This window comes from Podarcis melisellensis, assembly GCF_964234715.1.
Source record: "Podarcis melisellensis genome assembly, chromosome: 1".
In the NCBI taxonomy this organism is placed as follows: domain Eukaryota; kingdom Metazoa; phylum Chordata; class Lepidosauria; order Squamata; family Lacertidae; genus Podarcis; species Podarcis melisellensis.
The window spans coordinates 23,504,793-23,529,160 of record NC_138528.1 but is presented as its reverse complement, the minus strand read 5'-3'; the positions used below and the strand labels follow the sequence as shown (position 1 = coordinate 23,529,160).

The following is a 24,368-nucleotide window of genomic DNA, read 5'->3' as shown; positions in this document are numbered from 1 at the left end:
TAGCATTCAGAAGCATTACTGGTGGAGGCAGAGCATAGCCATCACAGCTAGTAGGCCTTTGACAGCCTTATCCTCCATGAATTTGTCCAATCCTATTTTCAAGCTATCCAGGTTGGTGACCATCACTGGCTCCCATGAGAGCATAGCTGTCAACTGTCCCTTATTTGGCGGGAAAGTCCCTTATCCCAGCGCCGTGTCTCATTGCTGTCCCTTATTGATGATGTCCCTTAAATTTCACGAGTTTCAAAAGAAGCAGCTCCTCTCCCTCCCTCCCTACCGGCCAGGGAGGAGGGAGGCTCCAACTGTGCTGCTTGGCTGCATTGCTCACCCAATAAGGAGTCTAAGAACGACTGGGGGGGTGGAGCTTGCATGCCTTGTGGCAATCAAATTAGCCGCGTTGCCTGGGGACTCGCCTTTGCTAAGCGCTTCCCAGCGGAGAGGTGAAGGTGGTTTTCCTTGCTTCAACCCCTTTGCCAGGTTGCTGCGCTGTGGGAACCACTGCTTGAGGCTTCGTTTGGCTGCTGGCTGACTAAAATCCCTTATTTTGGCTGCTGATCCCTTATTTTTGAGGCTGCTGGTCCTTTATTTTCAAATCTGTAAGTTGACAGCTATGCGTGAGAGCAAGTTCTGTAGTTTAACGATACGCTCTGTGAAGCAGTGCTTTCTTTTATCTGTCCTGAATCCATCCCCCTTGATCATTTTGAACCCTGAACCCTGCCCTAATCTCCTTGGAGGGAAAGGCATCAGATGTAATAAATACATTCATGCCTTTAAACCATTTCAGTGTTTCTGCTACCGGTGGCTCTCCCTATGACGAAGCCTAAGAAATTAAGAACTCAGCTATAGCTTGAGGGAAGAGAGACACTGCTTCAGTTCCAATAGCTAGAGGCAAAATTTCTGTGGCAGCCAGGAGCAAGGTTTGCAAGCACGCAGGCATTAGCAGGACTACTTTTGTGGGGAAATGGTACTTTTCAGCTCATAGCTTTAGACCTTTGATTGAAAATAACTCCTGGGTCTTTGGTCCTGGGTGAACAAACTGAGCATTAGTGAGCAGCGATACCACAGCCTCTGCACTACTCTAGAATAAGGGGAGCAGCAAGTGAACTGCTGAGAGCCAAAATTAAGACCCTTGATGGATGCCAGCTTTCTCCATCCCAGAGGAGAGTTGAAAGAGGTGGCTTGGGCTCTGGGAGGTGCTAGATAGGCTACTTCAGAGCAATAGGCTCCCCTCCTCCCAAGTGGCTCTCTAAAAAAGGAATTGCCAATCAGACCCCCTGCCCGAAACCCTGGAGAGCCACTGCCAGTCAGAGGCTAAGGTAAAAGGTAAAGGACCCCTGGATGGTTAAGTTCAGTCAAAGGAGACTATGGGGCGTGGCGCTCATCTTGCTTCAGGCCGAGGGAGCCGGCGTTTGTCCACAGACAGCTTTCCGGGTCATGTGGCCAGCAGGACTAAACCGCTTCTGGCGCAACGGAACACTATGATGAGTGCCAGAGCGCACAAAAACACTGTTTACCTTCCTGTCGCAACGGTACCTACTTATCTACTTGCACTGGCGTGCTTTCAAGCTGCTAGGTTGGCAGGAGCTGGGACCGAGCAATGGGAGCTCACCCCGTTGTGGGGATTCAAACCGCCGACCTTCCGATTGGCAAGCCCAAGAGGCTCAGTGGTTTAGACCACAGCGCTACCCGCGTCCTGTCTGCCAGTCAGAGTAGGCAATGTTGGGCTCATAGAACAGGATAACTCATAGAATCATAGAGCTGAAAGGGACCCTGGGGATCATCTAGTATCCAACTCCACACAATACAGCTGACCCTTATGGGGAATTCAACCTGAAACCTTGGTGTTGTCAGTTCCACACTCTAATCAACTGTGCTATCAAAGCTAGATGTGTGCCCTGGCATAAGGCACTTTCCTAAATTCCTATGAAAAAGGCAGCACTACTACAAGCACACAGTTTACCAACACAACTATGGCCCTATTTATTCATTCATTCATACATACATACATACATACATACATACATGCATACACCACCTTTATCTTCCAAGGAGCTCAAGGAAGTATACATGGTTCACCTCCTCTCCCTTTCATCCTCACAACAACCCTGTGAGGTAGGTTAGGCCAGGACATGGTGACTGGCCCAAGGTCACCCAGTGGAGTGAGTGAGGCTGAGTGGGGGATGCAAACTCTGCTCCCCCAGGTCATAGTCCAACACTCTTAACCATTACACCACACTGGCTCTCCTTCCTCCTCCTCTGGATACCATAACATGCCCTCCACACATTTGGACATTTTACCGTATTCAGTAAAAGGGAAGAGCGCCAGCCACCAGCAATCGAAAGTGATGCTTGGCCAACATCTAAACCTACCCCTCCACCACCTGAAGCCACGTGCTTTTTTATATCCAACAACACCAAGCAGGTAAGGCAATAAAGGTAGAAACAGTATGTTACAGAATAGTGGTTTAGCCTGTATGTGTTTTAAATCTCTACAGTTTGCAACACAGGCGATGCAAATGGCACACATACTTACGGAAATAACTGAATTCCTCTGGAACTGCAATCGCAGAAAGGCTTGTCATTTTTGTGTAACGTATATCTAACAAGAACCAGCTAGGATCAAGACTTTTATGTGCAAGGTAGGAACAGGATCAGGTCTTCAGGCACCCAGTACCAACCAGAGAAGGGCGACAGTTGCAGGACCCTTTCCCAAACAAAACATTACAGTAAGCCCACAACTTATGCACATTTAACTTGTGAACTTTCAGCTTTACAAGCTTTTTTTTTTTTTTTTGCTGGTGTGTTTGTGTGTGTGTGTTAAACAATTTTTTTTAAAAGGTCAGAAAGGGGGTGAATGTCCAGGAAAAAAGCATTTGGCAATCCCACCTGTCATTGCACCCAATGTGTTTCGACTTTATGCGATTCTGACTTTAGGCGCGATCCCCAGAACATAACCCCCATATAAGTTGTGGGCTTAAAGGTAAGGGGACCCCTGGCCATTAGGTCCAGTCGTGGCTGACTCTGGGGTTATGGTACTCATCTCGCTTTATTGGCCAAGGGAGCCGCCGTATAGCTTCCGGGTCATGCGGCCAGCATGACTAAGCCGCTTTTGGCGAACCAGACCAGCACATGGAAATGCCGTTTACCTTCCCGCCAGAGCGGTACCTATTTATCTACTTGCCCTTTGACGTGCTTTTAAACTGTTAGGTTGGCAGGAGCAGGGACCGAGCAACGGGAGCTCACCCCATGGCGAGGATTCGAACTGCCGACCTTCTGATCGGCAAGTCCTAGGCTCTGTGGTTTAACCCACAGCGCCATTGCACTCTAATTGCTTGGGTAGCAATCAGACCTGGGGTGTATACATGTGTTTTAAAATTTAATACTAGGCAAAAAGAAACAGCTTTACATCAAAACTCCAGCACAAGGGGAGTAGAAGTTTTGTGTTCCCCAGTTGCAAACCTACCTACTCCCACTGCCGCACTGCAATTAACCTGGTGGGGCGGGGAGGTTCCCGTCGACCCCAAGGGAGCATTTTCCCTAAGGCTAAGCAGCCCACTTGGGGCACAATTTTCATTGGGATTTCAGCTGGGGAGAGAGAGACCATGAGCTGTGGTCCCAATGAAAATTGGGAGGACTCGTTTCTGTAACACAGATGGATTTGCCAACCACAAGATCAGAATTACATTTGTTCTGGTCTTGGAAAGGGTATAGAGTGGACCGTATTCCTCCTAAACGTTTCTTTTTAAAATGAGAACGGACAAGTCCTTTGCGAAAGACACGCAGGAAAGAGCACTGACTGCTTCCCCCTCAGCCAATTTCGGGGGAGACATGATGTGGGGGACCCTGTTGCACAAGCATAAGTCCTTGTGCAGTACTTCTTCTGACCAGGTACGTTGGGCGAATGCCACCCATAAACTTCTAAACAGGAAACTTGACACATGCCACATAAGACCACCAGATCATTCAACTCAGCACTGTCAACACTGTCAATGGTTCTTCAAAGTCTCAGACAGGAGCCTTCCCCCCTCGCCTGAACGAGCGTGACCTGGAGATGTCAGGAATTGAACCCAGCACCTTCTGCATGGGAATAATGGCTTACCCACCAAGGGGCAAAATGAGGACTATGGATACCGCTCTACTGTTTATGTGAAACGGCTCTGGAAATTTTCTCTGCACCACAAGCAAACTTTCTTCCTTGCATTTTTTTGAATGGCGGTGGATCAAAACTGAGAGAACCACGTGAGGAGCAGGAGAACAGCTCCACTTCTGTGGTGTTTAAGGAAACACCAGGACAGCCGTCTACAAGCACAAACTAGCCTTGGCATATGTACACATGTATACACAAACTGATGCCCTAAACTATGAACCTAGGTGTATATTCCTCTACCCTGACCGGGGTCCAATTTCTGCCTCACTAAACCTAGCTGCTGACGAGAATCATAGACAAATTGAAGTGAGATAAAGGATCTGGATGAAGCAAAGTTAGGGAAAGTACCTTAGAAGAGGAAGCAGCTCATGCAATGTCACAGTCATAATGGAAAAGTTAAAAGAGCAGTGTGTTTCGTTAAGGAAAAGAATATATTGCAATTCCTTTAAAAGCTGCAGAAAATAACTGGCCATAACTTTAAAAATTGCTGGCGTCCATTTAGTGCCATCCTTCTTGGGAGAGAGAAAAAGCCCTCCAGCAACAGCAACGAAATTCCAGGAATAGTGAATCAATGGGCTGCCCAGAAACCATGTAGGTTGTGCAGATATGTATTCAAAATACTTGTTTTTCATTCTCCAAGGATGCCAAATCAAAATTATCAACACCCTAGTTCTGTTTTACTAGCTGACAATTTTATTTACATACATAACTTTTTAAAGAAACCTAGCAGGTAAAAAGTAAACGAGGAATCACATGTAATTTTTTAAAGCACCCAATCAGATTTACTACTTGTGTTTTGCTTTGAAAGGCAAAATTATCCAGAGGCACATCAAAAAGCTTTTAAGACAAAAAATGGGAAGAAGAGTAATGCTAAGGATACTGAAATAAGAATATCATCTACCATGCTATACCACAATAAAGGTGCCACTTAAAAGAGAAATATCCATTTTCTATTTTACAGCCTGAACATATACCAAGCAGATATACTGCTTGAACTGAAGGCTAAATTAGATGTTCTTTCAGGAAATTTTTTTTAAGCCAATCCTCTTTTTAAAAAGAAAAAAATGGGGTGCATATTTTGTACTCCTGGACAGGGACTGTTTCAAGAAAGTCGGGTCTTAATTGCCACAGAAGGAAAAAGCATCTCACTCAAGTTTTTGTTTTTTTAATTTGGGCAATATATTTTAAGAAGTCACACCTCAACGCTTTTCGGGTTGTTGTTCTTTTAAAGTCTATTTTTAGTCCACAAGAAGCAGAGAAAGCATGTGAAACCAGCAAAAATTAGTATCGATGTGTAAAAATATCTGCCAGTGTGGAAGGCCAAGATTAGTCATATCAACAACACTGCTGCGTCCCCATCTCACATTTTAATACAAACTGCAAGCATCATCCTAAATTTAAGGTTTGAGAAACGGAATTATTTCCAGATAATGTTTCGCTTCACGAAATATCTCTTTTTAACTGACATCTCGGTTAAAATATGCATTCTCCTCCCTCAGTTTTGGCAAGTTACAGACTGTAAGAAGGGATAAGTCTATAGTCCTGTAAATATCAATTCATTTCTGTACCTTAAGTGATGCTTTAGCAGATTAAGACTACAATCTCCACACAGTTTCTAGGAGCATCTCACCCAGAGACTGACTTTTCCTGAGCGAATTCCTAGGACATTGTGCCCCTCAAAGAAATATATACCTCCCAATGCCTTCTCAAAGACATTCTGACGCTACTCAACCAGAAAAAAAGACCTTCATTGCCAGGTCACCTTGTACAACAATTAAAGATCTTCTCTGCTATGTTTCCTACTAAAACCTACTGAGCCACCCTCTCCCGTGGGCAGAGGGGGCTGGGAAGAGGAGGAGGAAGATCACTGGAACTTGAGCCAAACTGGATGTGGATGCCTATGGCTTAAGACAGTGGTTCCCAATTAGCTAATTACTGAGGACCCCCTATGCGATGATAATAATAATTTTATTATTTATACCCGGCCCATCTGGCTGGGTTTTCCAGCCACTCTGGGCAGCTTATATAAAACAGAGTAAAACACCAAGCATTAAAAATTACCCAATACAGAGCTGCCTTCAGATGTCTTCTAATAGTCATGTAGTTCTTTATCTCCTTGACATCTGAAGGGAGGATGTTCCACAGAGAAGGGCAGCACTACCGAGAAGGCCCTCTGCCTGGTTCCCTGTATGTTCGCTTCTTGCAGTGAGGGAACCGCTAGAAGGCCCTCAGAGCTGGACCTCAGTGTCCGGGCAGAATGATGGGGGTGGAGACACTCTTTCAGGTATACTGGGCCAAGGCTGTTTAGGACTTTAAAGGTCAGCACCTACACTTTAAATTTTGCTCAGAAACATACAGAGAGCCAGTGAAGATCCATCAGGACTGGTGTTATATGGTCCTGGAAGCCACTCCTAGTCACCAGTCTTGCTGCTGCATTCTAGAAAAAACCCAGCACTTCTGTCTTCAACCTGAATCTGTTAGCCGCCATCCATCCTCCAACCACCTCCAGACATTCACACAGGACCTTCACTGGTTCCAATTTGAAAGAGAGGTAGAGCTGGGTATCATCCGCATATTGGTGAACACTCAGCCCAAACCCCCTGATGATCTCTCCCAGCGGCTTCATATAGAGGTTGAAAGGCATGGGGGAGAGGACGGAACCCTGAGGCACCCCACAAGTAAGAGTCCAGGGGTCTGAATATTCATCCCCCAACACCACTTTCTGGACACTGCCCAGGAGGAAGGAGCAGAACCACTGTATAACAGTGCCTCCAGCTCCCAACCCTTCTAGTCAGTCCAGAAGGATACAATGGTCAATAGTATCAAAAACTGCTGAGAGATTCAGCAGAACTAGGAAACAGCTTTCACCCTTGTCTGCTGGAGATCACTGACCAGCGGGACCAAGGCTGTTTCAGTCCCATGACGAATCCCGATTGGAAGGGATGTGTGCACACGTGTATATCTGAGGAGTTTTGATGAGGTATGTTTTATTACAACATATAGGCTACCGTGAGAATAATCTGACTGAAAGATATGATATAAAATGCATACTTAGGTGGGTTGCACATAGCAGCGGTATAATGCAACACAACCCTTTCACAGGGCAAAGTAAGACAAGGGAAGGAACTTGTTATAATTTTAATCATTTTATTTAAAAAATAACCATCCCAGCCTGCTCTTGCAAACAAGATTTCAGCGCAACTCTCTCCCACTTGATTGCCCAAAACAAGGTTATGCAACTGTCTTCCCATGTTGTGGTGACGGAACAAACAGCTTGTTCTTACATGACTACCTAATCTCTTTTTTCGATGAAAATGTATTCAAGTTTCCCACCCCCTCCCATTATCAAGCAAGCCAACACACACAGAGACGCATCTGAGAAACCTGAATTAGCTCTAAGTCCATTGTACACTAGCTTGGGTGTAAACCCTCCATAACTCTTTGGTACTTATTTCAAACCAAACATACCTAGGGGTGTGTGTGTGTGTGTGTGTGTGTGTGTGCGCGCGCGCATAATAATAATAATACTAATACTAATAATAGTCCTTCTTGACAGATAACCCAAATGAAGTTTGAATATATATAAAATAATAATATTATTATTATTATTATTATTATTATTATGCACAGCTATCAAAGCAGTAAGCAACAGAACACAGCAAAAATAAGTATCATAACCGTTAGGTAGATATAGCCAAACTGCCTTCTGTTGACTGACAGAATATTATTAACTAAGGGATAAAGGACACAGGAATAAGCACTTTTACACCATGCAAAATGGTGTCACTTGGGTAACAATGAACAATAAAATTATGTCAGGGATTTAAACATAGCTTTTTCCACCAGGTCTGCTGCAAGGAACAGATCTCCCTAAGAACCAAACAAGGTTACAACAATGAGTCTTGGTTTTCAATTCCTCAGAGCAGAGGATCTAATTTAGAAAGAATCTTTCCCAAAGTAGTGCAGCAGAGCTCTAGTGACTGCTCACCAAGGTACTCTATGCCCCTTCCCCTCAATGCACTAATATCCCTTGATGGGCCCAAAGGCTAAGACTAAGGAGAAGCATATCTCTTCTTTTTTTCCAACTGAGATGGTGATGTAGGAGAGCTCAAGAGGACTGCTGGAATTTACACCAGGGAAACAACAAGCCACTCACTTCCTTTTGATGACATATGAACTAGGAAATTAAATGGAGGATCCAGTTTTTACTGTAACACTTTTCACATGTTCAGCTGAACAAATTTTAGGGGATGGGTAGAAGTAGAGAGCAGGATTGTTCCACTTGTTTTGTGAGAGGGCACAAAACTGCTTACCTCCTGTACATGTGAAAGGGACTTCTACAAATAGTTTTTTTTTGGAGGGGGGAAGTATTTTGCTTATAGCGGTACTATCCACCTGTCCCTGTACCATGTATGAAATAATTATACTTTATAGAGGCAGAAGCAATTGGTACAGCAGATCTGAATTAATATTACCAGAAACTCTCTCTTCTTTTGCAAAAAGCAAAACACCTGCCCATATCACAAAACTTCACAGCCCAGCAATCACTAGGACCAGATTTCTTTTTCCTTCTTAGGAATGTACACTCAGATCGTTAGGACTCTATATGGACTGGGGAACTCTTTGATCATAGTGAATGCAGATTCCTAAACACACTTACTGAAAACTGCCTCCACTACAGATTCAAAACAGTAAAGGAGAAGGAATCTAGAGTTTTAGCCTTAAAGCAACCACACCCACCCTCCCCACTAATCTTGAGATAGTGGTGCGTGCCACCATTTGCATGCAGGTACACACAAAGGGATGCTAATGTTTGGGTGTTCAAAACTGCATTCCAATGAAGCTTCTCTGCAAGCACCAATTCTTGTAAAGAAAGGGTGATCCCAGGATTTGCCTGTATAATGGGATAAAGCTAGACTTCCCTGGGGGTGGGAAGTCAAATAGCAAATGCTCAGCAGGCTTTGGAATGTTCTCCTCCCCTTACTGAACCGAAATTCTCCATCGTTTAGCAGGAGGCACTTCCCAGAAGCTTAAATACTTGATGAGATACCATGGAAGAAGAGAGGAGAGAAATAAACCAGGGCAAGAAGAATGTCCTCTTCTGCAGGGAGGTTCACAGAAGCCAAGAGGAGAAGTCATAGGAAGGACAGTCGGGAGGAAGGAGTAGGAGGAGAGAGACAAGAAAAGGCACCAGAAAATTTATGGCTGGCAGCCTCTGCCTCATAGGCTCAGAAGGGAACTCCCATCAGTAAGGCAAAGGATGGGAACAAATGTCCTCACGGTGAACTTCGTTCCCGTTTCCTATAAACACACACAAAGCCACATGGTCTGCAGCCAACACCTTGCTACCCAAAGGCCCCCAAAGGGCAAATACTTTAGCCAGCTCCATGCCTCCCAAAAAAAAACAAAGGCTGCAACAAAAGATGTTCACGGTCCCCTTAATCGGCAGCAGCACTAGTGGGCACTTCCATAATTACAGCAGACCTGCATAATGCATTTGAAGCGTCACAGGCCTTTACTCTGAAAGCCGAGGATCTGCCACATCAGTAACTCTGTTGCTAGGGCAACTGCTTACTTTCCATATCAACTGCAAACTCGTTGCTAGGGAGACGCATATACAAGAAAAATTCCTCTCCATAGCCAAGGACCAGATGGTAAGGGAAGCCAGGAAGAGTCATGGGCTAAAGGGATTGTACTAAATGGGACACATACTAGGGCATTCAAATCTATGCACTAGGAATCAGGATGAAATCTGAGCAATTGAATATGTAGCTCTAGCAATAAGGAGAGATATAAAAAGGGGGGAACCTCCCATGTTATGCTCATGGTAGTACCATTAAGATTTAGTGCTTGTGTATAACTAGCTGACATGTGTTAACAAGGAGGTTTGTAATGGTACTAATGCTCCCCTCTCCCCCAGCCTTCATTCTGCACACATTCACACAACATTTACTTTATTAAAAATAGGTTCTTTTTGTTGTTGTTAAATCACTTCATCATTTTCCAAGTCTGATTTTTTTTTATAAATCTAAATAAAAGTTTAGCATGTATCTTGTTGGAGAAGAATATTGGAATAGAAGACTCTCTGCAACCATCATAGTGAAGTCTGGAAGGTTGGAAATAAGCACGCAACGTATAAATGGATTACATGGAAAACAGATCAACACACATACACAATTACTCCACAGAAGAAAGTGTACTGATCAAACCAGGAGTGGGGGAAGAAATGAACCACAGCACTAAAGAAAGGTTCTGGTATTTAAGAAGTCATACCGAGTGCCCAATGTTTGCCAACTATCACCCTGTTTCACAACCAGTTGAAAGACTGTTTATGTACAATGCTGTTCTTAATACCACACATTTAGTTCCTTGAAAGCTCCTTTGAAAACAATGGGATTTATAAATATATGTAAGACAATACACATCAGAAGACTTTGCTCTTTCAGATGTCCGTTCAAAAACATGGCTGTTACCCAAGGTTTTTAATTAATTGTTCTCTTGGCTTTATTATTTTATCTGAGGTTACCTCCATAACTTATTTTCTGTCATTGCAATATTTGGATGCTATTTTTGAAATTTTCATATGCCTGAAGATACTGCACATATTTGGGCTGTTGCCTTTTAGGAGATACACCCAAACCACAGAGTGCACTGACACAGGGCAAAAATAGATCAGCGGCCTCAAATGGGGCCATACTGTTTTGCTCTGTTTTCCACAGTTTCAGAAAGCAGTGCCACCACTGAGAAGGCCCCGTTTTATCAATCTAACCTCTCTTTCGGATGCAACTCTGAACAGAATCTTGCACAGAGAAGGAGCCTCTCTTTGGTACACAGGTCACAATTCCAGAAGAGAGTTATCAGTTTCAAGTAGTAGAGAGACAAACGCCCCAACTGTGAATTGGTAATTAACTACGGCACAAAACTCGCATTTGGAACAAGTTCATCTTCTGAGGTTACAGTCCTGCCCTCTTTCCCACCAACCCAGCAGGATCTGGGAGTTCGGCGACCGACCTTAATGTTCTTGACCGAGCACAAACAAAAAGCTGCCTCCCATATTTCCAGCAATTGTCTTCTCTGCCACCCATCAGGTCGGTGTTTGTTAGCATTTCATCGCTCTTCCCCCAGCATCAAGCTAAGAGAGATCTGAATCTGTACAACAAGCAATTCAAAAACCACACACATTTATTTTAAAAAAGCACCCATGCTTCATCCAAGTTTACTTTCAACTTAAAAAAAAATGGAGGGGAGGAGAAAAAAATGGGAGTTAAAAGAAAGTGATAGAAGATGGGTGTGAATGCAGAAATAATACTGAACATGCAGATAACAAGCGGGACCTAAAACACATCAACAGTTTGCAGTGTTCAGGGTTCAGGGTTCCAGCCGATGACCTCTTGTGGGATTCTCCATTCCATTTCTGCCTCATTCCCCCCAGTTCCCCCAGGGCAGTTAGCCAAAGGCCACAGGGCATGCTTCGTCCTTATTGGACAGATGTGGTTCCCTCTTAAAGTTGTTTTGTATACCTACAACCTTTGGGTTTCCCTCAAGCTTGCTGATGCCTCCTTCTTGTGCATAGACGGTGCTATAAATTAGTTCACGGTTAGTACATGGGATACTGAATTGTCAGTAGGCAAAGCCTGACAACATTTCTCATCTGTTCTTGGGTATATTAGAAGAGATTGTCTAGCTGCAAATCTCATTCAGCAGGCAAGTCATTAAATGGTAATCTGTGGCAATGAATTATACCAATGTAGCTACACTTACAAAATAGAGGCAGCATAAATTCAAACTGAATACTGCAGAAAGATGAACAAGTCGTCTCAACTGCAAAATATAGGTGTGGAGAGGGAGACACTATTTTCTTTTGGTCTACTGGTGTCTTTGAAGTGTACAAGTGGATTTCTTGAATCACCATGTTTCACTTATGTGGTTATAAGCTGTTAACTAGGAATACCACATTATACTACTTTAACAGCCATAAAAGGTAAAGGTAAAGATACCCCTGCCCGTACAGGCCAGTCGTGTCCGACTCTAGGGTTGTGCGCCCATCTCACTTAAGAGGCCAGGGGCCAGCGCTGTCCAGAGACACTTCCGGGTCACGTGGCCAGCGTGACGAAGCTGCTCTGGCGAGCCAGCACCAGCGCAGCACACGGAAACGCCGTTTATCTTCCCGCTAGAAAGTGGTACCTATTTATCTACTTGCACTTAAGGGTGCTTTCGAACTGCTAGGTGGGAAGGAGCTGGGACCGAACGACAGGAGCTCACCCCGCCGCGGGGATTCGAACCGCCGACCATGCGATCGGCAAGCCCTAGGCGCTGAGGTTTTACCCACAGCGCCACCCGCGTCCCATTAACAGCCATGGTTTACAGTAATTGTGAAATCTATCAGTGAAAACAGTTGAAAACAATGAGAAACATTTAAAAATAATTAATAATATACTCTTTTGCTCCATATTTGTTGTACACAACAAAAGAGCACGCAGCCTTCGAACAACTAGATGCTTGAACAACTGACAGAATGCTGCTGGGTGCTTTGCACACCTTATCTCTCTCACGAGTGCCTGTGGAAACACATCCAAGACATGTCTACATCCACACTGTAATTACCGGATTTTTCGCTCTATAAGACGCACCAGGCCATAAGACGCACCTAGTTTTTGGAGGAGGAAAACAAGAAAAAAAATATTCTGAACCTCAGAAGCCAGAACAGCAAGAGGGATCGCTGCGCAGCGAAAGCAGCGATCCCTCTTGCTGTTCTGGCTTCTGGGATAGCTGCGCAGCCTGCATTCGCTCCATAAGACGCACACACATTTCCCCTTACTTTTTAGGAGGGAAAAAGTGAGTCTTATATAGCAAAAAATACAGTATATCATTGAGGTGTGCCACCTGATGTTATACATCACACAAAATATAGCACTTCGCTTGGAAAATGTTAACGCCACCCTCCAGCAATGGGGCTGAGCTAAAAGGAGGGCTCCTTCCTCTACCTGACTGCTCATTCACCTGCATACAGTTCTTGCTCACCCATGACTTCCAGGCTAGTGTTTTAAGGTGGCTTTAAATGTATAAAAGATTTTTTTTGGGGGGGAGGGGTTGAGCAGAGATGCCTACAGCCCTTCCTGCCTTCCTGATCCTGTAGCGCAGCCTTTCTCAACCTGTGGGTCCCCAGATGTTGTTGAACTACAACTCCCATAAGCCCTAGCTAGCAAGGCCAGAGCTCAGGGAAGATGGGAGTTGTAGTCCAACAACATCTGGGGACCCACAGGTGGAGAACCGCTGCTGTAGTGCATGGGTAGGCAAACTAAGGCCTGGGGGCTGGATCTGGCCCAATCGCCTTCTAAATCTGGCCCCCGGATGGTCTGGGAATCAGCGTGTTTTTACATGAGTAGAATATGTCCTTTTATTTAAAATGCATCTCTGGGTTATTCGTAGGGCATAGGAATTCGTTCATTTTTTCCCTCCAAAATATAGTCCAGCCCCCCACAAGGTCTGAGGGACAGTGGACTAGCCCCCTGCTAAAAAAGTTTGCTGACCCCTGCTGTAGAGGCTACATTATTTGTGTTAGGAAGAAGACAGTACCTGAAATCCCTCCATAGAGCACTGATGTCCAGGGAAAGGCAAAAAGCAAAAAACTGAACTTCACGAATAAACCATTTATTTTACGCCGGGAAGGGGCTGAGAGAAGCAAACACAATTAACCAGTGCCCATAATTCTCAGAGCTGACAAGAACTGTAAAAGGCTATTTTGCATCCAGTGCAGCCTCTCAAAAGATTTCAGAAATATGTCATCTCCTAAGCTCTTTTCTTATACGTTCCCCTTTTATTTATTTAGCAAGTATTGAAGATTACAGACGTCAAGCTCATCAGCTTGCGGACAAGAGTGAAGGTGACACTGCCTGTTAAGGGGAAACAGTCTGAAGTGAAGCACAGAAAGTCTCGGTTTTGGACCCTCCTCACGTGACGGCAGCCATGTCGCGCGGCACCGGAAGCAGAACTCGAAAGGGGCAGGCCCCAGGTGGGCGGTGGAAGGGATGGACTCAAAGAGCGGCTCGGCAGGAGAGGCGGCGGGGTGACAAGGGTTGGGCCACCCGCGCTCCATCCTCTTGGCTGTTCGTTCCCGTGTTTTCCAGCGGAGGAAGGTTCAAAGCATGGAGAATGATGAACTTCCGTCAGAGGATGGGATGGATTGGTGTGGGATTATACTTAATAGCAAGTGCGGCAGCATTTTACTATGTCTTTGAAATCAATGAGACTTACAACAGACTAGCACTGGAGCACATCCAGCAACCTCCTGAAAAACTGAGAGAAGAACCGACCTGGATGCACTCCTTAAAAACACGGCTGCTGTCCGTACCCTTTTGGCTGTGGACTATTATCTTCTTGATCCCTTATTTGCAAATGTTCCTGTTCCTTTATTCCTATACAAGAGCTGATCCCCAAATGGTGGGCTACTGTATCATTCCTATTTGCCTGGCTGTCATTTGCAAACGTCACCAAACATTTGCGAAGGCCTCCAACCAAATTAGCAGACTGCAACTGACTGGCACTTAAACCCATCTGCGTTTCCTGGTGAGCGCTTTTAGATAACCTGAAGGATCTTGGCTGCATCAGTTGAATATACAAACGGAATGTGAAATTCTTTTACTTCACGTTAACTACTGAATAGAGCATCAACCTTCTATTTTTCGAATAAGTTGACTTTGAGTATGGTTGCATTCCATTTGGTGGAATAACTGAGCTTTCTTTGAGACTAGAGGATGACATTCTTTATATTTGCCTTATAATGCAGAATTTCTACACTCCTGAAGTTTTTGTGGAGAAAACCTATTTGAAACCTTATTTCACTGTGCACACCCCCTTTTAACTTCAAGCTTCCCTCAAGAGTAGGATCAGTGGATGATTTACAGCCCCAAGTGCAAATATAGAGGAACTGCCGGGTAAACAGACAACTTCTAAACAATGATCAATCCTAAACAAGCATTTGCTTTCCATTTAAAGTTAGGTGTGTACTCACTTTGCTTCTATTGTGGAAGAGAAGACGAGTCCACGTGCGTAATAAAGACCAGAAGAATCGTAACCACACAGTGGAACGCTCACAAAAAATGCAAAGTTTAAACTGAATTAGATTATTTTTGGAACTGCTGAAACTACAGAGAAGTCGAAGCAAAGGGGATGGGGAAGCAGACACGAGATTGTTCAGAAGACTGGAAAGATCATGAGCATTATGTCTAAGACAATTGTGGCTACTTTTTTGTCTTCTGGACATGTTGGGTAAGAGAGCAGGCTCTTAACTAGCAGAGTGGGGAGAATCAGACATTTTAGAGCTGATTAATAAGTATGTCTTAAGGAACACTTACAATAAGTTAGGAAATGAGATAATCACAGGCATAGAGAGACTGTATATATATATATATATATATATATATATGCAGGTTTTGGTGTCCTCGGGTGTCTTCCCGTGTAAAAGTTGGGGTGTCTAGGCGACGTTTCGACGAGGTCTCACTCGTCATCTTCAGGCTGGTGCTTTCGGCTTCTTGTTACTGGAACAGAGCAGGATCTCAGTGTTTGAGTTCCTATAAATACTGTTGAGGGGGTGTGGTGTATAGCCTCCAATGTTCTGGGCAGAGAGGAAGTTCCCAGGCTAGTGTGCCTTTTCTTCTTTTGTTCCTTAATTACTTGAGGGATATCTTGAGTGATTTCTTGAGTGATATCCTGAGTACCACTTAGGTGGGTCATTAGGTGTGGATTAGTTGCTAATCCACACCTAATGACCCACCTAAGTGGTACTCAGGATATCACTCAAGAAATCACTCAAGATATCCCTCAAGTAATTAAGGAACAAAAGAAGAAAAGGCACACTAGCCTGGGAACTTCCTCTCTGCCCAGAACATTGGAGGCTATACACCACACCCCCTCAACAGTATTTATAGGAACTCAAACACTGAGATCCTGCTCTGTTCCAGTAACAAGAAGCCGAAAGCACCAGCCTGAAGATGACGAGTGAGACCTCGTCGAAACGTCGCCTAGACACCCCAACTTTTACACGGGAAGACACCCGAGGACACCAAAACCTGCATTCCTGTACCCGTGAAAATCTACGAAAGCAAATATATATATATATATATATATATGCTTTCGTAGATTTTCACGGGTACAGGAATGCAGGTTTTGGTGTCCTCGGGTGTCTTCCCGTGTAAAAGTTGGGGTGTCTAGGCGACGTTTCGACGAGGTCTCACTCGTCATCTTCAGGCTGGTGCTTTCGGCTTCTTGTTACTGGAACAGAGCAGGATCTCAGTGTTTGAGTTCCTATAAATACTGTTGAGGGGGTGTGGTGTATAGCCTCCAATGTTCTGGGCAGAGAGGAAGTTCCCAGGCTAGTGTGCCTTTTCTTCTTTTGTTCCTTAATTACTTGAGGGATATCTTGAGTGATTTCTTGAGTGATATCCTGAGTACCACTTAGGTGGGTCATTAGGTGTGGATTAGTTGCTAAAGTCTTTGTGTCTTGACCTCTTGAACTTTGTGAAGAGTTTTTCTGAGAAGATGGCTGTACTGCACTTAGTTGTGCTCTGGCTTGGCTTCGTGTATAGGGGCGAGCTGTGGTTTTGTGGCCTGTGTCAGCCAGATCTGTGTAGGGATTGCAGGGGGGTGCAGCATCCGGAGGTGCCACCATGGTTTGGCTACTGGATGGTGTCTGTAATTTATCTGTGGAGAGGGTCTGGGTTTGGGTCTGGTGTGGTTGATTGGTGATGGCGTTCTGTGTGCCTCTGGATCTGGTGTCAGTTTTTGTGGGGAGGGCTAATTTCCAGATGTCTGGCAAGCGGGATGTGTCGTCACGCTTGTTCATGTTGTGAGGGTGTTTCTCTATCTCGATGGCTTCCATGATTATTCTCTTGTGGTGATGTTCCATGTTAAAGAGCAATTTGGAATCTGCAAAATTAATTTCGTGTCCTGTTTCTTTCATGTGTTGGAAAAGAGAGGAAGTTTTTTCTTCTTTTTTGACGGCATTCTTGTGTTCTGCGATACGTGCATTTATTCGTCTGTTTGTTTGTCCAATGTACGTGGCTGGGCAGACTTTGCAGGGTATTTCATAGACCCCTTGGTTTTCCAACTGGATTTTATCCTTGGGGTTTCTGAGGATATTGGCTATTTTTTGGTTGGTGCAAAAGGCTGTTTTGATATTGTGTTTATGGAGGATTTTGCTAATTTTATCTGTAGTGCCCTTGATATAAGGAAGGAGGGCCATGCCATTGTTTTCTTCTGTGTCTTGGTTTTTGGGGGGTGTTTCTTTTTGGATTAGCTTCGTAACCCTGTTTTGCTGGTATCCATTGGCAATTAACACATTTGAGAGATTCTGTAACTCAGTTGTCAAGTGGTCTTTGTCAGCCAGGCGTTTGGTTCTGGAGATGAGAGTCTTGGCTACGGAGTTTATTTGTGCAGGGTGGTGGTGTGATTGTGCATGTAAGTAGCGGTTGGTGTGTGTTTTTTTCCGGTAGATAGTGTGTCCTAGGGAGCCATCAGGTTTTTTGTAGATTAGGACGTCAAGGAAGGGAAGTTGGTTGTTGGCTTCTATTTCCATAGTGAATTGTATTTTGGGGTGTAGGCTGTTGAGATGTGTGAGGAAGCTATCCAGTTTTTCCTTCCCGTGTGGCCAAATTACAAAGGTGTCGTCAACATATCTGAGCCAAAGTTTGGGTTTGTGTTCTGACTTGTCTAAAGCATTGGTTTCAAAGTGTTCCATGTACAGGTTTGCGATGACCGGTGAGAGGGGTGATCCCATAGGTGCTCCTTCTATCTGTTTGTATCTTTGTCCATTGTGGATGAAGTACGTGTTGGTTAGGCAGTGGTTGGTCAGGTCCAAGATGTATTCGGGGGGATTGTATTTGTTTTGAATGGCTGTCAAGGCTTCATTAATGGGCACTTGTGTGAAGAGAGATACAACATCGAAGCTCACAAGTAGGTCATTAGGATGTAGGTTTTGCTTCTTTATTGTTTCTATGAACTGGAAGGAGTTTGGAACATGTGAAGAGATGGATTCTGCATAGGGCTGAAGTTGCTTGGCGAGAAATTTAGCGAGCTCACCTCTACAAAATCTCGCTAAATTTCTCGCCAAGCAACTTCAGCCCTATGCAGAATCCATCTCTTCACATGTTCCAAACTCCTTCCAGTTCATAGAAACAATAAAGAAGCAAAACCTACATCCTAATGACCTACTTGTGAGCTTCGATGTTGTATCTCTCTTCACACAAGTGCCCATTAATGAAGCCTTGACAGCCATTCAAAACAAATACAATCCCCCCGAATACATCTTGGACCTGACCAACCACTGCCTAACCAACACGTACTTCATCCACAATGGACAAAGATACAAACAGATAGAAGGAGCACCTATGGGATCACCCCTCTCACCGGTCATCGCAAACCTGTACATGGAACACTTTGAAACCAATGCTTTAGACAAGTCAGAACACAAACCCAAACTTTGGCTCAGATATGTTGACGACACCTTTGTAATTTGGCCACACGGGAAGGAAAAACTGGATAGCTTCCTCACACATCTCAACAGCCTACACCCCAAAATACAATTCACTATGGAAATAGAAGCCAACAACCAACTTCCCTTCCTTGACGTCCTAATCTACAAAAAACCTGATGGCTCCCTAGGACACACTATCTACCGGAAAAAAACACACACCAACCGCTACTTACATGCACAATCACACCACCACCCTGCACAAATAAACTCCGTAGCCAAGACTCTCATCTCCAGAACCAAACGCCTGGCTGACAAAGACCACTTGACAACTGAGTTACAGAATCTCTCAAATGTGTTAATTGCCAATGGATACCAGCAAAACAGGGTTACGAAGCTAATCCAAAAAGAAACACCCCCCAAAAACCAAGACACAGAAGAAAACAATGGCATGGCCCTCCTTCCTTATATCAAGGGCACTACAGATAAAATTAGCAAAATCCTCCATAAACACAATATCAAAACAGCCTTTTGCACCAACCAAAAAATAGCCAATATCCTCAGAAACCCCAAGGATAAAATCCAGTTGGAAAACCAAGGGGTCTATGAAATACCCTGCAAAGTCTGCCCAGCCACGTACATTGGACAAACAAACAGACGAATAAATGCACGTATCGCAGAACACAAGAATGCCGTCAAAAAAGAAGAAAAAACTTCCTCTCTTTTCCAACACATGAAAGAAACAGGACACGAAATTAATTTTGCAGATTCCAAATTGCTCTTTAACATGGAACATCACCACAAGAGAATAATCATGGAAGCCATCGAGATAGAGAAACACCCTCACAACATGAACAAGCGTGACGACACATCCCGCTTGCCAGACATCTGGAAATTAGCCCTCCCCACAAAAACTGACACCAGATCCAGAGGCACACAGAACGCCATCACCAATCAACCACACCAGACCCAAACCCAGACCCTCTCCACAGATAAATTACAGACACCATCCAGTAGCCAAACCATGGTGGCACCTCCGGATGCTGCACCCCCCTGCAATCCCTACACAGATCTGGCTGACACAGGCCACAAAACCACAGCTCGCCCCTATACACGAAGCCAAGCCAGAGCACAACTAAGTGCAGTACAGCCATCTTCTCAGAAAAACTCTTCACAAAGTTCAAGAGGTCAAGACACAAAGACTTTAGCAACTAATCCACACCTAATGACCCACCTAAGTGGTACTCAGGATATCACTCAAGAAATCACTCAAGATATCCCTCAAGTAATTAAGGAACAAAAGAAGAAAAGGCACACTAGCCTGGGAACTTCCTCTCTGCCCAGAACATTGGAGGCTATACACCACACCCCCTCAACAGTATTTATAGGAACTCAAACACTGAGATCCTGCTCTGTTCCAGTAACAAGAAGCCGAAAGCACCAGCCTGAAGATGACGAGTGAGACCTCGTCGAAACGTCGCCTAGACACCCCAACTTTTACACGGGAAGACACCCGAGGACACCAAAACCTGCATATATATATATATATATATATATATATACACAGAGTGTGTGTGTGTGCGCGTGTGTGTGTGTGTACACACACACTCACACACACCCAAAACAAAAATGGCAGCAACTTTGATGTTAAGATACCTGGAGTAAAATGCCCACGTTCCATTTAATGGATATTTTTCCATGCTAAAAGCAGATATTTAGCAACAATGGAAAAACTCTACTATCGTGTGTGCCTGTGTTTAATAAAAAGAAAAACACTGGTGGAAAAAAAAACCTCTGCCAATTGAAACTGGACAAGATGCAATATACATGCAACTTCTATTTAGACACAGTGCTGTGTAGCATCTTCTGTTTCTCTGCAATGTACACTTCAGTATTAAGTAAGGGGTATCAAAAGCATACAGTGAAAACCAATCTCACCCAACAAACAACTCTGCCTGCTATTTATAGCAACTCTGGGCCACTTAAGATATAGGAAATGCAAATAAGGTCAGCATGTCATCTTTTACTGGGCCAGTTTAGTAGGATATGCAGACTTTTAAACATAAATCTTCGTCATGCATGTAATTGTATCTTTCCATTCCTGTCCCATCAAGTCACCATCTACACACTAGCAGGAGCAAATAAAAGTCCTCAGAGAATTAAAAAATTTCACACGATTAGTACATATACACAAAGACATCACTGCAACCCATTTATTGGGGATGGGGGGGCACCTTATACAGTCATGCCTCATGTTGTGAATGCTGAGGGTTATGTTTTTTCAGGTTGCGTGGTGACACAAAGGTACTGGAAAGGGTTGCTTCCAGGTTTCGCCGCTCACGCATGCGTAGACGTGCAAAACGACATCATGCGCATGCGCAGAAGTGGCGAATCGCGCGTGCACAGACGTGGGTTGCATTCTGTTCAAGTTGCGAACGGGGCTCCAGAACGGATCCTGTTCGCAACCAGAGGTACCACTGTATTCCATTTCTTTTCTCCAAGTGAACTCAAGGCAACTTACAAAACACAACCTCACAATAAAATAGAAGCCATATTTCAAACCACACAGCATAGTCACAACCAGGAAAGGGAACAGCATTCAAGCAACGACTAGAGAAACATTCAGTCAAGCGTCTTCATAAACAGCCACGTTAAATTTAACCAGCAATCTAAAACCATCCTGGTGTCAGGAGCAACACAAGCACTGTATTGCGCTCAGAATAAATAGGATTTAATTCCTTTTAAAAAAAAAAAGGCTACAGTATTCTTTTTAAAAAAAAAAAAAAGCCTAGTTAAAAATGCCATCTAAAATGAATCCAAACATGTTAAAGTAAAACCAATACATATTTCTTTAAACTGAATACGTCAACCAGTCTCAAATACATTATGTGAGGACTGTAAGAATGAACTTAGAATATCTGCCTGTTCAGCTTATCCATTACAAATATGGTACAAAATATAATGAGCCATACTTTAAAAATTAATTAATTAATGGGCTTGATAATAGTGATAAGGAACGGGCAAATCTTCCAGTGCCTCACTTTGATCCTGTACCCAACTAAGCCTATGGGGGTAATCTTATGCTGACTAACTAGCTGAGCTCTGCAATTTGCTCTGTTTTCAAATTATGAATATGCATTACTAGCACATATTACCTGTTACCTACCAGCAGTTGCTTCCTGGAAAAATTCTAGATCATGGGTCTACAAGTAAACGCCTTTCTCATTATTAATTTGAGTGTGCCAAGACAGAAATGCAATCAGAAAAAGTTTTTTTTAAAAAAAACATGACTAATGGCAACTGTCCTCCTGCGCTCCTCATGTGGAAGATCCCAATACAGCAGTCTTTGGCAACCTGGCACATTCAAGGTGTTGGGTCTACAATTCCCATCAGCCCCAAGCATACTGTTTGGTAATCCAAAACATCTTGAGGGCATCAGGTTGGCAAAGGCTGAGCTGGAGCATAACAGAGCCTCTTTTCCCATCCCCCTGAGGTATGTACACACAGGTGAGTGTGCTGGCAACAGAAGTCAGCCTATTTCTTTAAGCATCTTCTAACCTCCCCCCTCTGCTCAGTCAAAATGGCTTCTTTGCCCCATAAGCCAGGGGTAGTCAATATAGTGTCATCCAGATGTTGTCGAACTCCCGTCAGCGCCAGCCAGCATGACCAAGGTCATATGAAGTGAGTTAGGTAAAGGGACCCTTGACCATTAGGTCCAGTCGTGGCCGACTCTGGGGTTGCCTCGCTCATCTCGCTTCATTGGCCGAGGGAGCCGATGTACGGTTTCCGGGTTATGTGGCCAGCATGACTAAGCCACTTCTGGTGAACCAGAGCAGCGCACGGAAACGCCGTTTACCTTCCCACCGGAGCAGTACCTATTTATTTACTTGCCCTTTGAGGTGTTTTCGAACTGCTAGGTTGGCAGGAGCAGGGACCGAGTAACGGGAATTCGAACCGTCGACCTTCTGATCAACGGTCCTAGGCTCTGTGGTTTAACCCACAGCGCCACCCGTGTCCCAATATGAAGTGAGTTACGATCCCATTAATATCTGGAGGACACCAGGCTGGATACCCCTGCCCTGGGAGGTAGGATCCTGCCCTCTGCCAGTGTTAGAAACACAGATATACAAGCTAGGGGGCGAATGGCACATTAAACCTGGGTTACATTTGGCACAACAGGTGTCTATTTAACAGGGGGTTGGACCACATGACTCTTGGGGTCCCTTCCAATGCTACAATTCTACGATCTCAACTACATTGCTTGACTGTAGTTTGCTCTGACAACAATTCACTTGTCCCAATACGGGAGGAGAAACACACACAGTGGAAACGGAAATAGAATTGTCTATGGAATGAGAGGCTTTTAAACTGCGGTCGCCCACCAGGTGCCCAGAAATCTCCATGTAGTTATACCTGGACCCATGCCAGTAGCAAAATGCACCTAGCGCCTGGCTAATTTCTAACACTGCCCTCTGAATGTGTGTGTATAATTTCAAACTAATTTCTTTCTGCAGCTAGGCATCAAATTAAATTAACAATCATCTGATAACCTTTCAACTGTTTGAGAAAATGTTTTTGGTTTTTTAAAGAAACAGCGTGTTGTTGTTCTTTAGTCGTGTCCGACTCTTCGTGTCCCCATGGACCAGAGCACACCAGGCACTCCTGTCTTCATGATCACCCTTGCCGTGGCGAAGGGGCTTGAATAACTCAGAGAAGCTATGAGCTATGCTGTGCAGGGCCACCCAAGATGGACAGGTCGTAGTGGAGAGTTTTGACCAAACGTGATCCACCTGGAGCAGGAACCGGCAAGCCACTCCAATATCCCTGCCAAGAAAACTCCATGGACAAAGACAACAGAGAGAGTACCCTTCTTTTAAAGGCTCTGTCCAGTTAGAAATCAATAATCAAAAATGGTTTCAGCCAACCACTGCTATCTATGCCGAGATCTATCTATGCAGATCCTGGTTTAAAGCTAATCTTTTTTCTTGATGTTGTAAACCAGGATTGAATCACCTTTTTAAAAAAAAAAACACAACCAACAATCTGAACCCACCCTCCTCTTATCTGATGCAACTCCTAAAAGACCTTTATCAGCTCTTTTCACCAAGCACCTACCAAGAGCTGGGGGGATGTTAATGTTAAATAAAAGAAGGTTGTAGCATCTGGGACTTTTAGTTTAGGAGAAAGGCAAGTAAGAGGTGACACGATAAAAGTTGGTGGCATGGAAAAAGTGGGTAGAGAGAAGTTTGTCTCCCTCTCTCCTAACCCTAGAACTAGTGGACATCCAATGAAGATGAATGCTGGAAGATTTGGAACAAATAAAAGAAAGGACTTCTTCACACAGTTAAATTATAGAACTCGCTCCCAGGGGAAGCAGTGATGGCCACCAATCTAGAATACTTTAAAAAGAGGATTAGACAAATTCATGGAGGAGATGGCTACTGATGGCTGCTGCTAGCCAGAAGGACTATGCTCTGCCTCTACAGCTGGAGGCAGCGATGCTTCTGAATACTAGATGCTGGGAACCCCAGGACAGGAGACTACTTCTGTGCTGGAAGCTTGTTGCAGGTTTCCCACAGGCATCTGGTCGGCCGCTTTGAGAACAGGATACTGGATCCATTGGCCTGATCCAGCAGGCTCTTCTCATGTTCTGATGAGCAAGTGAATGATGTGTGGGTGCTTGCTGCCAAGGAAGGTGTAGAAGAGAAAAGACCACTGCAGAGTTCAACTTCCTTCTGTCCTTCCACAGCTAAA

At 44.3% G+C, this 24,368-nt stretch overlaps 1 protein-coding gene and 1 pseudogene across 11 annotated transcripts in view; one reads left to right on the top strand and one right to left on the bottom strand.

Moving 5' to 3' along the window:
• LOC309372323 (lysosomal enzyme trafficking factor pseudogene) overlaps positions 1-15,039 on the top strand; it is a 29,941-nt pseudogene extending 14,902 nt beyond the window's left edge. For 3 of the 5 annotated variants that reach the window (XR_014173474.1, XR_014173485.1, XR_014173496.1), the window contains one exon: positions 13,977-15,039. The product of XR_014173474.1 is annotated as a lysosomal enzyme trafficking factor pseudogene (transcript). Of the gene's footprint in view, positions 1-9,761; positions 9,802-10,186; positions 10,397-13,976 lie in introns of those variants that run through there. The other 2 variants (XR_014173507.1, XR_014173302.1) reach the window with 2 other exon arrangements.
• FOXN3 (forkhead box N3) overlaps positions 1-24,368 on the bottom strand; it is a 194,428-nt gene that overhangs the window by 114,951 nt on the left and 55,109 nt on the right. The window lies entirely within an intron of this gene.